Raw genomic sequence first — 15886 nt, forward strand, 5'->3', positions numbered from 1 at the left:
AAAATTCCAATGCTTTCAATGGCAACAGTGGCCCGGGCGGCGGCTCAGGCGCCGGCGGCTTTATGGCCCGGGCGGCGGTTCAAATTCCAATTCTCAGAATGTTCAAGGGGGCTTTAATCAGCAGTCCGGCCAGGGTCATCAGCAGCAGCAGCAGCAGGGGGATACCAGACTAATCCAAAGCAGCTCAATGGCGGGCAGTATCATGTGTTTACTACCAGTCTGTGCAAGCGAGAGCAGAAGCTCCATAAAAGGGCTGTGAATGCTGTTGAGCCGGCGGTTCCACGTTATTTAAGATGGTCTGAGCAGCCTATTGTGTGGAGTAGGGAAGATCATCCTCCCCGGTTTGATAATCCGGGTCACCTGGCCTTGGTGGTGGCTCCTCAGGTTGGGGGGTATAAATTCACTAAAGTACTCATGGACGGAGGTAGCAACATCAACATCCTTTATTATGAGACCTTCCGTCGTATGGGTTTAACTGATAAAAACCTCAGCCAGTCCAATACTGTTTTCCATGGCGTGGTGCCCGGCAAGTTGGCATATCCGGTCGGTAAGATCGAGCTGGAAGTGGCCTTTGGAGATGAGTACAACTACAGGGCGGAAAAACTAACCTTTGAGGTGGTTAAGATAAGAAGTCTGTATCATGCTTTATTTGGGCGGCCGGCTTACGCCAAGTTCATGGCACGGCCGTGTTACGTGTGTTTGCAGCTCAAGATGCCGGGTCACAATGGGACCATTATGGTTCATGGCAGCCGAAGGATAGCCTTGGAGTGTGAGGAAGGTGATGCGGCTTACGCTGAATCTGTTTGTGCAACAGAGGAGTTGAAGTTTTACAAGGACAATGTTGACCCGGCAGATATGACGTCTTTGAAAAAGCCAACCACGGAGCATGAGCCGGTAATGAAATTTAAGTCAGCTGATGAGACTAAACTTGTTGACTTTGTTCCGGGTGACTCATCTCAGCAGTTCAGCATCAGTGCCAATCTGGATCCGAAATAGGAAGGCGCGCTCATCGAGTTCATCCGTGAGAAAAGGGACATCTTTGCGTGGAAACCTTCTGACATGCCGGGTGTACCTAGAGAACTCGCTGAGCACACTCTTAATATTGATCCGAAATTTAAGCCGGTCAGGCAATTCCTCCGGCGGTTTAATGAGGAGAGGCGGAAAGCTATTGGTGAGGAGGTGGCCCGGCTCTTGGCGGCCGGGTTTATCGTTGAAGTTTTTCACCCAGAATGGTTAGCTAACCCGGTGCTCGTGCTCAACAAGAACGGCACCTGGCGGATGTGTGTGGATTACACGGATTTAAACAAGGCTTGTCCGGCTGATCCTTTTGCTCTCCCCCGTATTGATCAAATTATTGATGCTACGGCGGGTTGTGAGCGCTTAAGTTTTTTGGATGCTTATTCTGGATACCATCAGATTAAAACGGCAGTTAAGGACCAGGAGAAGACGGCGTTCATCACTCCCTTTGGAGCCTTATGTTATGTGTCTATGCCTTTTGGGCTCAAGAGTGCACAGGCGACTTACCAGCGTTGTGTGCAGAATTGTCTTCATAATCAGATTGGGCGCAACGTTCATGCCTATGTGGATGATATCGTGGTTAAATCTAGGGAGAAGGAGACCTTGGTAGATGATCTTAAAGAAACCTTTGACAATCTCCGGGTTTACAAGATGATGCTTAACCCGGCCAAGTGTGTTTTTGGTGTTCCCGCAGGTAAGCTCTTGGGTTTTCTGGTTTCTCACAGAGGCATTGAAGCTAACCCGGAAAAGATCAACGCAATCACCTCTCTGGCTAAGCCGGCGTGCATAAACGACGTCCAGCGTCTGGCGGGCCGCATCGCTGCTTTGAGCCGGTTTATAAGCCGCTTGGGTGAAAAGGCCATGCCACTGTACCAGTTGATGAAGAAAACAGATGACTTTATCTGGAATGATGCTGCTAATGCTGCTTTTGAGGATTTGAAGAGACAGCTGGCTGAGCCCCCAGTCCTTGCTGCTCCTGTTGACAAGGAGCCCTTATTGTTGTATGTAGCCGCTAACACGCGAGCCGTCAGTGTGGCTGTGGTGGTGGAGCGTAAGGAGGCGGGTAAGGAGTATCCAGTTCAGCGGCCGGTTTACTACGTCAGCGAAGTACTTATTGAGTCCAAAGAACGGTATCCACATTGGCAGAAGCTTGTTTATGTGGTATTCATGGCAAGCCGGAGCTTAAGCATTATTTCCAGGGTCACCCTATCACTGTGGTTAGTTCTGCTCCCCTGGGAGATATCATCCAAAACAGAGAAGCCACGGGAAGAGTGGCTAAGTGGGCTATAGAGCTTGGGCCTCATGGTCTGAAATACGTGCCACGCACTGCTATCAAATCTCAAGCATTGGTGGATTTCATCAACGATTGGACAGAGCTGCAGGTGCCTGAAAAGAAACCAGATAATACATACTAGACTATTCACTTCGACGGGTCTAGGCAATTGGAGGGCTCGGGGGCTGGAGTTGTATTAACTACCCCTCGAGGTGACAAGTTTTGCTATGTGCTACGGTTGATGTTTCCCTATACTAACAATGCAGCTAAGTACAAGGCCTTGCTCCATGGTCTTCGGATGGCTAAGGAGATGAGCTTGAGCCGGTTAAGGTGCTTTGGTGACTCAGATTTAGTGTCCCAACAAGTGTCAGGCAAGTGGGATTCCAAAGACCCTCTCATGGCGGCTTATCGCCGCGAAGTTGATGCCATTGCTGGACATTTTCAGGGTTACCAAGTAGAGCACATCGATCGCAGGAAGAACGAGGCGGCTGATGCATTAAGCCGATTGGGCTCTCAGCGAAAGCCGGTGCTGCCTAATACTTTCTTGGACATCTTGCATAACCCTTCGGTTAAGTTGCCTACAGAGGAAGGCTTGGCTGTTCCTGACCCGGAGGCACAGTTGGTGGCGGCTCTCCACATTACCCCAGACTGGACAGTACCATACTTGGCTTACATGACCCGGGGAGAATTGCCTGAGGATGAAACTTTGGCCAGACAAATAACCCGGTGGTCTAAGTCAATGATAATTATCAATGGAGAGCTGCATCGTCGCAGTGTCACTGGAACTTTCCAGCGTTGTGTTTCCCCTGAGGAAGGTCAAGAAATTTTACGTGAAATTCACGAGGGGGATTGTGGCCATCATGCCGGCTCAAAATCCCTTGCGGCCAAGGCTTTTCGTCATGGTTTTTATTGGCTGACGGCTCATGCTGATGCAGAGGATTTGGTTAGTAAATGTGACGGTTGCCAGAGGTTCTCGCGACGGGCTCATGTGCCGGCTCAAGAATTGAGGATGATTCCAATTACTTGGCCGTTTGCGGTCTGGGGGCTTGATATGGTTGGGCCTTTTAAAAGATCTAAGGATAAGAAGACCCACCTCCTGGTGGTGGTCGACAAGTTCACAAAGTGGGTTGAAGCAGAGCCAGTTAGTAAGTGTGACGCAGCCACATCAGTTCAGTTTATGAAAAGGGTGATATTTCACTTTGGTTTTCCACACAGCATTATAACTGACAATGGTACCAATCTGTCTAAAGGCGCCATGGAGGAGTTTTGTCAACGAGAGCATATTCGGCTTGATGTTTCATCAGTGGCTCACCCTCAGTCCAATGGTCAAGCTGAGAGAGCCAATCAGGAAATCTTGAAGGGCATCAAGCCCCGGCTTTTGGTCCCTTTGCAACGGACGCCGGGTCGTTGGGTGGAGGAGTTACCCTCCGTGTTATGGAGCATCAATACTACTCCCAACAGGTCTACGGGTTACACGCCTTTCTTCATGGTTTATGGAGCGGAGGCGGTCCTCCCTAGCGACATCCGTCATGACTCGCCTCGAGTGGCGGCTTATGTTGAGGCAGATAATGAGCGGGCGCGCCAAGATGCTCTTGACTTGTTGGACGAACAGCGTGATGTGGCAGCAGCTCGCTCGGCGATTTACCAACAAGACCTGCGCCGCTATCACAGCCGCTGGGTTAAGTCCAGGGTCTTCCAGGAAGGTGATCTGGTGCTCTGGCTCATTCAAGATCAAACAGATGCACACAAGTTATCCCCGCTTGGGAAGGGCCCTTTGTGGTCAACAAGAACTTGCACAACGGGTCATACTACCTTATCGATGTTCGGGAGCACAAAGATTCACGTAAGTCGGAGGAAGAGACCCGTCGGCCGTGGAACATAGCTTAGCTTCGGCCTTATTACACTTGAGCCACCGGCTCTCATAATGTACATATTTCTATAGCCATGTATATATTATAATAAATAATAAAGCAGGACCTCTGTCCTTTTCTCCTCCAAAGGTAAATGTGTTATTTCCATTACAACATTACATGGTCACTTGGAGGTGGATCTGGCTTATGATCGTATTCGAATCTAGCCGTTAACAATATGGTCACTTGGGGGCTTCCTGTTCAAACATAGGTCATATTCGAACCAAAGAGAACATAGCTGTCGATACCCACTTGATTGGCAAATTGCCGAGCTCATTGGGGAGTTTTTTGATCATATTTGAATCATAGCTCAACCCCCTTTGGGAACCGACGTGGATCGTATTCGAATCAGCGTCATTAAACAACTCTTAAGGTCATTTGGGGGCTTCCTGTTCAAACATGGGTCGTATTCGAACCTAAGAGAACATAGCTGTCGGTACCCTCTTGATAGGCAACGCCAAAGCCACTGGGGGCTATATGATCGCATTCGAATCTTAGCTTAACCCCTTTGGGACGGTTCTCTGGTCGTATTCGAACCAGAAGCCCCTAAGTTTTGATCTTTTGGTTCGCAACAAGTTCTTTTGATCATATCAACAGTGTGCAAGGGCGGTTCTTATTCCGCCGGCTTAACTTTGATTAACAATGTTGATAACACACAATAAGCATTATTGATGCTGGTGAACCGGAGTTGAATCCTCAACCTCATTATTTGGGTTGCATAAACCGGAAGTGTACTTAAAGGCTTGCAGGTATGCTATTATGGTTACCTCGAGGATATAATTGAGAGCCGGTCTTTTCTGACTTTGGTTCATATTCCGGGTTATATGTAAAATATATGACTCTCAGTGTGGAAAGCCGCCTAGAGACTTGTGATTTGTTTTCTATACAGGACAAGGAAAGATCGTTCTTTAAACTTAAGGAAAGTAAATGATCGAACATAGCCTGGAGGAATATAAAAGAGCAGCTTCAACGAAGTTAAGCACTCTACACGTGCATGATGGCACGACAAAATTAAGTGTTTGTCCTACTCTATTACAAGACTCCCCGAGTCCAAAAGGTGAGGCATTGTTTTTAAGGTGTAACCATGAGCCGCCTAAGAAATCAAGGTGCTTGTTGGGTTGAAGCTCCCGGCTCATCCCTCTCCGCTCCTCCGGCTGTTTCCATGACCTGGAAGGTTGATGATTTCCAGTCAATGCCGCTCAAAGCTTCAAATTGAGCCTCATCATCAATTAACCCGGCCGGGTCAACTTCTGGGGCGAAGGTATGCTTACGAGTCGGAGGGATCAGGCTGACTGCTTCATAGCGTGGAGTTGGGATCCTCTAATTCTCCGCGTCATAGCCCGGCTGATACTTGGTAAGGTCTGTGTCATTCCCAATCAAGGTGGCCACTGGGCGCACGCTCTTCACGCAGGCGACGAAGTCTTTCTGGTCAAAGGGGGTACCGTCTTCCTTCAGGCTGGGGTATCCAAGAGCGATGTCGGCCGGGTCTAGCTCCGGTAGAAACGCCTTGGCCCGGCTCAGAGCAGCTATAGCTCCGGCTCTTGCAGAAGCCCGTCTTAGCTCTTGGAAGCGTTGAGGAAGTACGGCAAGCCGCCTGAGTACGTCTGCCAGGTGAGTGGGAACCTCATTAGACAGAGCCACAACGGCCAAAGCACGCTGTGACCCGGTGTAGAGTTGCTCCACCAAGGTGTAGACAGCCTTCAGCTTGGTCAGCATGTTCTGATTGAGATTAGAGCTTCTGGGACCTGTATAACAAAGTCAGGTGAGCTGATGGCAATGGTGGGACTTATGAGACATGAAGGATGTAAACTTATTTAAAGCTTACAGAATAACTTACCGAAGACTGCGGAGACCATCTGTGATACATGGTGTTTTAAGCCGGAGAGTTCGGTAGTTCTTTCAGTAAGAGCATCCTCCGCTTGTTCGGCCCGGCTGAGCAAGGCAGTCTTCTCATCGGCCCAGGCTTTTCTTTCTGTTTCAAATTTTTTCTTCAGTTTTTCTTGTGCAGAGACACTGAACTCAAATTTGGCGTTTGCCTTCTGGGTCTCATTTTCCTGAGTCTTCAGGCGGGTCTTCAGATCAGAGATTTCCGATTCAAGTTTCTTGCAGGCAGCCTGTACAAGTTCCGGGTTACAGTTTGAGTGATTATCATGCAACATTAAAGTCCCAAGCACTTTGCAAGCAAAGATACTTGGCACTTGGGGGCTAATGTAGGCTAAGAAGCTTTATTTACGGTGTCGGTTCATGAAAATAAGTCCCAAGCACTTTGCAGGCAAAGGTGCTTGGCACTTGGGGGCTAATGGGCAAAGTTGCTCAAGTACTTGATTAAAACATAAGGTAAAAGACCGGTTCACCTAGGCTGTTTAACCCGGCCCTTGAGTGTTACCAGGTAAGCCGGTATTAAGTCTACAACGTATTCTATCATAAGTAATAGACTTGGGGGCTAGCATGGTAAGGATGACTATGGAGTAAGCAACAGAATTATACCTCAGATTTTTGCTGTATCTGCTTCACCATGTCAATTTCCAGGTCCCGGCTGTTGTGCACTTGACCAATATAACCAGCGACAATATCTCCAATGCTCAAGTTAGCATAGTCAGTGATATCCAGTCTGGCCCTGCGGCGCTCCAGCAGTTCTTCCTTAGCAGAGCATCTAGCCAGCACAGTGGGTCTTCCCGGCTCAACAAATTCGGTCCGAGTAATCACCACATCCGGGTCATCGGCCGGTTGAGCTGGGTTGGGAACCTCCGGGTTGTCAGAACCCTCCATGGCTTGTTCTTCAGTTGGAGCGGTGGTTTCTGGAGCTGGTGCAGACGGCGGCTCAGAGGCAGAGGCGTTGGGTTCAGTCAAGACCGGCTCTTCGACCGGGTTACTTTTCTTTGCCCTCTTGCTGAGCTTTGCTTGTGCACTGATAGTCAAAAGGTTAGTGCAAAAACATGAGTAAGATGAGCACAAAGTAAGCTGATCATCATTACCCTGGTGCGGTCTTGAAAGCCGGCAAGTTAGATTGCATGGAGTCCCCGGAGGAGGGCGAAGTTTCCTGATAGTTTGAATCAGAAGAATTGAGTGGTTGACGAGTGACGCCCGCCAAAGGATGAAAAGGATATAAGTTGGAGATAACCTCGGTCCGGCGCTTCCTTGATGCTTCAGGTAAGCCGGAGGAGAGGTCTGCTTCCTTGTTGGTCCGGGTTTGCCTCCGGCTCTCATGAATCTGTCGCTTCAAAAGAAATTGAGGATCTTGATAAGCTAAAGGATGTGAAAATCTTACTTTCCGGGTTACTCTTCGGACTTTTAGCCTTGGCAAGGGTTCCGAGTCGGAGGAAAGTATAGTTACCTCTTCAACCACCGGGTTACTCGCTCCGGTATCATCCTGCTGATAATCAGTGTCAATAAGGTGGTTAAAAACAGACACAAAAAACAAAAGAAGATCCTAAAGAATCAAGGGTTACCTCTGACTTGAAGGTGTCATCCAACTAAAGCAGGTCTGAGGCGCTGGGCTTACTTCCCTTCTTGCGGGGAGCGGCTCTCCTGGCGGCTTTTTTAACCTTCCTGGCTTTTTTAGCAGCCTCATGGTCATACTGACCTTCCAGAACTTATCATTAGCCTTAAAAATACAAAAAAGGTTTCTTGAAGTTAAAGATGAAAATTGTTAAAATAGAAAGTAAGGTGTTCAGATCAGTAGCTTACCGCCGGAGCCGGGTTAGCTTTGCAGAAGGGACTTAAGCCTGTCCTCCCGCAGTCTGCTAAGCTCTCATTTAGAAGGGACTTGGTCATGATCAACGACGTCCTCAGGTAAGTCGTTGGGGCTGTGCCGAAGAGGATCATCCTTCCGGCCCGTGTAATCACACATTAAGCCGGGGCGGCGCCTTAGAGGAATCACCCGCCAAGCAATCCAGACCCGGACCAGATCAACGCCGTTAAGGCCGTTTCCCAGAAGAGCTTTAATCTTGTTGATGGTGGGGATAAGTGGTTGATGCTCAGCTTGAAATAATTTGTCTGGCAGGGGGTGATTTGACTCCAGACGCAGGGCGCGAAAGCCGGGCAGAGGGTTCTCATCAGCCGGAGAAGTATCCTGGCAGTAGAACCATGTCTGGTTCCAGTCCTTTGGGTGGCTTGGCGGCTCAGCATAAGGAAAGAGGCAATCTCTCCGTTGTTGGATTGAAATTCCGCCAAGTTCCAAGCTAGGCCCGTTGGCACACTCGTTCTGGCGGTTCAGATAAAACAGCTCCCTAAAGAGCAGTAAGCTGGGCTCTTCTCCAAGGTACACCTCACAGAACACTTGGAAGTTACAAATGTTCGACACGGAATTGGGTCCAATGTCTTGAGGTCGCAGATCGAAAAAGTGCAAAACATCTCTAAAGAATTTTGAGCCGGGAGGTGCAAAACCCCGGCTCATGTGATCAGCAAATACAACAACCTCTCCGTCTCTTGGTTGAGGTCTTTCTTCGGACGGGTCAGGAGCACGATAGGACATGACCTCCTTCTTAGGCAGGTAACCCGTCTTCACGAAGTCATCTAAGGTATTATCAGTAACGCTGGATCTTACCCAGTTGCATGTAATGGGTGCGTTGGGAGCCTTGGGCGGCATTGTGAAAGACGGAAGCTTATGACAAAAGAAAATTTCCGGTTCAAATTTAAGCCGGAGGAAGATTTCAGTTTAGTGGTCAGACGGCGGCTTATGAAGGGGCCTAATGATATATGGCTACTTGTGTCGGGTTATCTAAGCCGCTGTGGATATCATGAGTAACTCAAATTGTTTAAAACTCTATTATGAATGAGCCGGAAATTTCACAAAGCATGGCCTCTTTTAAGCCGGCGATATGAGCCGCCATGGTTAACAGATGCATTTTTTTTCTAAGTGTTGCGCAAACAAGTTTCACAGATTGCAGGGATTATTTTGGATCAAACGGTCGTTTAGAAAGGAAAAACTTCTAGACCTAAAAACTGATACAGAGAAGTTCGTAAGCTCTAAATGAGGTCTTGTTGCGGACAAAGGGGATTTACTAGCATAAAAATGAGTGAGAAACTACTACCGCAGGGAGTTTGTACCGTTTTTGGATCAAAGGGAACCTCGGTGGCGGAACTGTGAAGAAATCGCGATGAACTACGAAGAACACAGAGAACTTGCGAGCTCTAATGCGGATCTAAGGCACGGGACAGTGAGGACTTACTGGTGCTGATGAGCAGCGGAGGCGCGTCGCAAGATTCTGGTCAAGACAGGTTGATGCAGCGGCCTTGGTCGGTGAAGACGAGGTGCGCGGCGGCGGCGGCGGAGCTCGGGCTCTGGAGCATCAGAGGAGGAAGACGATGGAGGGGAAGAGTGACGAAGGCCTATGGGCCAGGCCTATTTATAAGGGCCGGCTGGTAAATGGGCGCGGGAAAAGAGGAGGCGGAAGACATGATTATATTGCCGCAGAAACGCCTCGATTTTCGGGATGGTCTTTAAAGATAAGATCCGTTGAGATATGACAGAATAAAAAAATGAATTTAATGGAAGATGACGTCATGGCGGGTTACCAAGAATCCAGAAGATGACGTCACGGCAGGTTATAACCTTTGCACAAGCAGAAGCCGGAAGATTTTGAAGATTTTTGAAGATTGACATGAACCGGTTCAAATCAATCTAGGGCCTAATGTTGAGGATATAACCATTAGAGTCACCCGCCCAGGAGGGGCCGGGTTACGTCATAATGATCGTCACGTGAAGCCCAGTACCAAGCTTGAGGATGGCGCGTCAATAATGGGCTTAAGACCCGGAGGCGGCTTAAGGCCCGTAGTGATAAACCGCCGTTGTGGCAATGACTTGTAGTGTAAGGCAAGATTATTTAAGAGTCCAAGCCGGATATTGTTATAAGCCGGCCAGGACTCTGAGAGCCGCGGGGCGTCAACCTCTCTATATAAAGGGATGACCCGGCAGCGGTTCAGGAGAGGAGACAACAGATCGAGAGCCAGGCATAGCGATTAAGCTCCCTGGTTATCGAAACCCTAAGTAATACCACCTCAACTGGACGTAGGCTTTTACCTTCACCGTAAGGGGCCGAACCAGTATAACCCTCGTGTTCCTTGTCCCGCTTAACCACTTTAGGCTTCCTAGCTGCGATGGCTCCACGACTAAGTCCTTGCACGAGGACATCTGCCGTGACAATTCCACGACAGGATGGAAAAGACCATTCCTGAGGTATATTCAATGCTGAAATCAGCGGAGGTGGAGATCAAAAAGGAACATCAAGTGTTGATGGTCAATAAAACCACTAGTTTCAAGAAAGTCAAGGGTAATAAGAACTTCAAGAAGGATGGCAAGGGGGTTGCCGCGCCCGGTAAGCCAGTTGCCGGGAAGAAGCCAAAGCATGGACCCAAGCCTGAGACTGAGTGCTTTTATTGCAAGGGAAACGGTCACTGGAAGCGGAACTGCCCCAAGTACTTAGCGGATAAGAAGGCCGGCAATACCAAAGGTATATGTGATATACATGTTATTGATGTGTACCTTACCAGCGCTCGTAGTAGCTCCTGGGTATTTGATACCGGTGCGGTTGCTCATATTTGTAACTCAAAACAGGAGCTGCGGAATAAGCGGAGACTGGCGAAGGACGAGGTGATGATGCGCGTCGGGAATGGTTCCAAGGTCGATGTGATCGCCGTCGGCACGCTACCTCTACATTTACCTACGGGATTAGTTTTAAACCTCAATAATTGTTATTTAGTGCCAGCTTTGAGCATGAACATTGTATCTGGATCTCGTTTAATGCGAGATGGCTACTCATTTAAATCTGAGAATAATGGTTGTTCTATTTATATGAGAGATATGTTTTATGGTCATGCCCCGCTGGTCAATGGTTTATTCTTATTGAATCTCGAACGTGATGTTACACATATTCATAGTGTGAATGCCAAAAGATGTAAGGTTGATAATGATAGTCCCACATACCTGTGGCACTGCCGCCTTGGTCACATTGGTGTCAAACGCATGAAGAAACTCCATGCAGATGGACTTTTGGAGTGTCTTGATTATGAATCATTTGACACGTGTGAGCCATGCCTCATGGGCAAAATGACCAAGACTCCGTTCTCCAGAACAATGGAGCGAGCAACCAACTTATTGGAAATCATACATACTGATGTGTGCGGTCCAATGAGCGTTGAGGCTCGCGGTGGCTATCATTATGTTCTCACCCTCACTGACGACTTAAGTAGATATGGGTATGTCTACTTAATGAAACACAAGTCTGAGACCTTTGAAAAGTTCAAGGAATTTCAGAGTGAGGTTGAGAATCAACGTGACAGGAAAATAAAGTTCTTATGATCAGATCGTGGAGGGGAATGTTTGAGTCATGAATTTGGCACACACTTAAGGAAATGTAGAATTGTTTCACAACTCACGCCGCCTGGAACACCTCAGCGTAATGGTGTGTCCGAACGTCGTAATCGCACTCTATTGGATATGGTGCTAGCTATGATGTCTCTTACCGATCTACTGCTATCATTTTGGGGTTATGCTTTAGAGACTGCCGCATTCACTTTAAATAGGGCTCCGTCGAAATCTGTTGAGACGACACCGTATGAATTATGGTTTGGGAAGAAACCTAAGCTGTCGTTTCTGAAAGTTTGGGGATGCGATGCTTATGTCAAGAAACTTCAACCTGAAAAGCTCGAACCCAAGTCGGAAAATGCGTCTTCATAGGATACCCGAAGGAATCCATTGAGTATACCTTCTACCTCAGATCCGAAGGCAAGATCTTCGTTGCCAAGAATGGGTCTTTTGTGGAGAAAGAGTTTCCCTCGAAAGAAGTAAGTGGGAGGAAAGTGGAACTTGATGAGATGACCCCTCTCGAACCAGAAAGTAGCGCAGCACAAGAAAATGTTTCTGTGGTGCCTGCACCGACTAGAGAGGAAGTTAATGATGACGATCATGATCAAGTTACCACTGAACTTCGTAGGTCTACAAGGACACGTTCCGCACCAGAGTGGTACAGCAACCCTGTCCTAGAAATCATGTTGTTGGACAACGGTGAACCTTCGAACTATGAAGAAGCAATGGTGGGCCCAGATTCCAACAAATGGCTAGAAGCCATGCAATCCGAGATAGGATCCATGTATGAAAACAAAGTATGGACTTTGACAGACTTGCCCGATGATCGGCGAGCGATAGAAAATAAATGGATCTTTAAGAAGAAGACGGAAGCGGATGGAAATGTTACCATCTATAAAGCTCGACTTGTCGCTAAGGGTTATCGACAAGTTCAAGGAGTTGACTATGATGAGACCTTCTCACCCGTAGCAAAGCTGAAGTCCGTCCGAATCATGTTAGCAATTGCCGCATTCTACGATTATGAGATATGGCAAATGGACATCAAAACGGCATTCCTTAACGGCTTCCTTAAGGAAGAATTGTATATGATGCAGCTGGAAGGTTTTGTTGATCCTAAGAATGCTGACAAGGTATGCAAGCTCCAGCGCTCAATCTATGGGCTGGTGCAGGCATCTCGGAGTTGGAACATTCGCTTTGATGAGATGATCAAAGCGTTTGGGTTTACACAGACTTATGGAGAAGCCTGTGTTTACAAGAAAGTGAGTGGGAGCTCTGTACCATTTCTCATATTATATGTGGATGACATACTATTGATGGGAAATGATATAGAATTCTTGGAAAGCATAAAGGCCTACTTGAATAAGTGTTTTTCAATGAAGGACCTTGGAGAAGCTGCTTACATATTAGGCATCAAGATCTATAGAGATAGATCGAGACGCCTCATAGGTATTTCACAAAGCACATACCTTGATAAGATATTGAAGAAGTTCAATATGGACCAGTCCAAGAAGGGGTTCTTGCCTGTATTGCAAGGTGTGAGATTGAGCACGGCTCAATGCCCGACCACGGCAGAAGATAAAGAAAAGATGAGTGTCATCCCCTATGCCTCGGCCATAGGGTCTATTATGTATGCCATGCTGTGTACCAGACCTGATGTAAACCTTTCCGTAAGTTTGGTAGGAAGGTACCAAAGTAATTCCGGCATGGAACACTGGACAGCGGTCAAGAACATCCTAAAGTACCTGAAAAGGACTAAGGATATGTTTCTCGTTTATGGAGGTGACGAAGAGCTCGTCGTAAAGGGTTACGTCGATGCTAGCTTTGACACAGATCTGGATGACTCTAAGTCACAAACCGGATACGTGTATATTTTGAATGGTGGGGCAGTCAACTGGTGCAGTTGCAAGCGAAGCGTCGTGGCGGGATCTACATGTGAAGCGGAGTACATGGCAGCCTCGGAGGCAGCACATGAAGCAATCTGGATGAAGGAGTTCATTGCCGACCTAGGAGTTATTCCCAATGCATCGGGGCCAATGACTCTCTTCTGTGACAACACTGGAGCTATTGCCCTTGCCAAGGAGCCCAGGTTTCACAAGAAGACCATGCACATCAAGCGTCGCTTCAACTCCATTCGTGAAAATGTTCAAAATGGAGACATAGATATTTGTAAAGTGCATACGGATTTGAATGTCGCAGATCCGTTGACTAAACCTCTTCCATGAGCGAAACATGATCAACAACAGAACTCTATGGGTGTATGATTCATCACAATGTAACTAGATTATTGACTCTAGTGCAAGTGGGAGACTGTTGGAAATATGCCCTAGAGGCAATAATAAAATGGTTATTATTATATTTCCTTGTTCATGATAATTGTCTATTGTTCATGCTATAATTGTGTTATCCGGAAATCGTAATACATGTGTGAACACATAGACCATAACATGTCCCTAGTGAGCCTCTAGTTGACTAGCTCGTTGATCAATAGATGGTTACGGTTTCCTGACCATGGACATTGGATGTCATTGATAACGGGATCACATCATTAGGATAATGATGTGATGGACAAGACCCAATCCTAAGCATAGCACTAGATCATGTAGTTCGTTTGCTAAAGCTTTTCTAATGTCAAGTATCATTTCCTTAGACCATGACATCGTGCAACTCCCGGATACCGTAGGAATGCTTTGGGTGTACCAAACGTCACAACGTAACTGGGTGGCTATAAAGGTGCACTGCACGTATCTCCGAAAGTGTCTGTTGGGTTGGCACGGATCGAGACTGGGATTTGTCACTCCGTATGACGAAGAGGTATCTCTGGGCCCACTCGGTAATGCATCATCATAATGAGCTTAATGTGACTAAGTAGTTAGTCACGGGATCATGCATTACGGAACGAGTAAAGTGACTTGCCGGTAACGAGATTGAACAAGGTATTGGGATACCGACGATCGAATCTCGGGCAAGTAACATACCGAGTGACAAAGGGAATAGTATACGGGATTGCTTGAATCCTCGACATCGTGGAACATGTGGGAGCCAACATGGGTATCCAGATCCCGCTGTTGGTTATTGTCTAGAGAGCGGTCTCGGTCATGTCTGCATGATTCGCGAACCCGTAGGGTCTACACACTTAAGGTTCGATGACGCTAGGGTTATAAGGAAGATTTGTATGTGGTTACCGAATGTTGGTCGGAGTCCCGGATGAGATCCCGGACGTCACGAGGAGTTCCGGAATGGTCCGGAGGTGAAGATTTATATCTGGGAAGTCATCATACGGTCACCGGAAATATTCGGGGGTATACCAGTATTGTACCTGGACCACCGGAGGGGTTCCGGGGGTCCACCGGGAGGGTCCACCTGCCCCGGAGGGCTTTATGGGTTGTAGGTGGAAGGAAACCAGCCCCTAAGTGGGCTGGGCACCATCCCCCCTAGGGCCCATGCGCCTAGGGTTGGGGGGGAACCCTAAAGGGGGCGCCCCCTTGCTTGGGGGGCAAGCCCCCTCCCCCTTGGCCGCCCCCCCCCCTCTAGATCTCATCTAGAGGGGTCGGCCCCCTTCCCCCTTCTCCCTATAAATAGAGGGGTAGAGGGAGGGCTGCAGCACCACATCCAAGGCGCAGCCCCTCCCCTCCCCAACACCTCTCCTCCTCCACGTGAGCTTGGCGAAGCCCTGCCGGAGAACTGCCACTCCATCACCACCACGCCATCGTGCTGCTGTTGGAGCCCTCTTCCTCAACCTCTCCCTCCTCCTTGCTGGATCAAGGTGCAGGAGACGTCACCGGGCTGCACGTGTGTTGAACGCGGAGGCGCCGTTGTTCGGCGCTTGGATCGGAATCAACCGCGATCTGAATCGCTACGAGTACGACTCCCTCATCCGCGTTCTTGTAACGCTTCCGTCTCGCGATCTTCAACGGTATGAAGATGCACTTCCCTCTCTCTCGTTGCTAGTTACTCCATAGATTGATCTTGGTGATGCGTAGAAATTTTTTAATTTCTGCAACGATCCCCAACAGCTAGCGATTATGCTATAGGTGCTGTTCTAGGGCAAAGAGTTGATAAGAAATTAAATGTTATTCAATATGCTAGTAAAACTCTAGATAATGCCCAGAGAAATTATGCTACTACTGAAAAAGAATTCTTAGCAGTTGTATTTGCTTGTGATAAGTTCAGACCTTATATTGTTGATTCTAAAGTAACTATTCACACTGATCATGCTGCTATTAAATATCTTATGGAAAAAGAAAGATGCTAAACCTAGACTTCTTAGATGGGTTCTCTTGCTACAAGAATTTGATTTGCATATTATTGATAGAAAGGGAGCTGAGAACCCCGTTGCAGACAACTTGTCTAGGTTAGAGAATGTTCTTGATGACCCACTAC

The sequence above is a fragment of the Triticum aestivum genome, chromosome 6D (assembly GCF_018294505.1).
Source record: "Triticum aestivum cultivar Chinese Spring chromosome 6D, IWGSC CS RefSeq v2.1, whole genome shotgun sequence".
Taxonomy (NCBI): Eukaryota; Viridiplantae; Streptophyta; class Magnoliopsida; order Poales; family Poaceae; genus Triticum; species Triticum aestivum.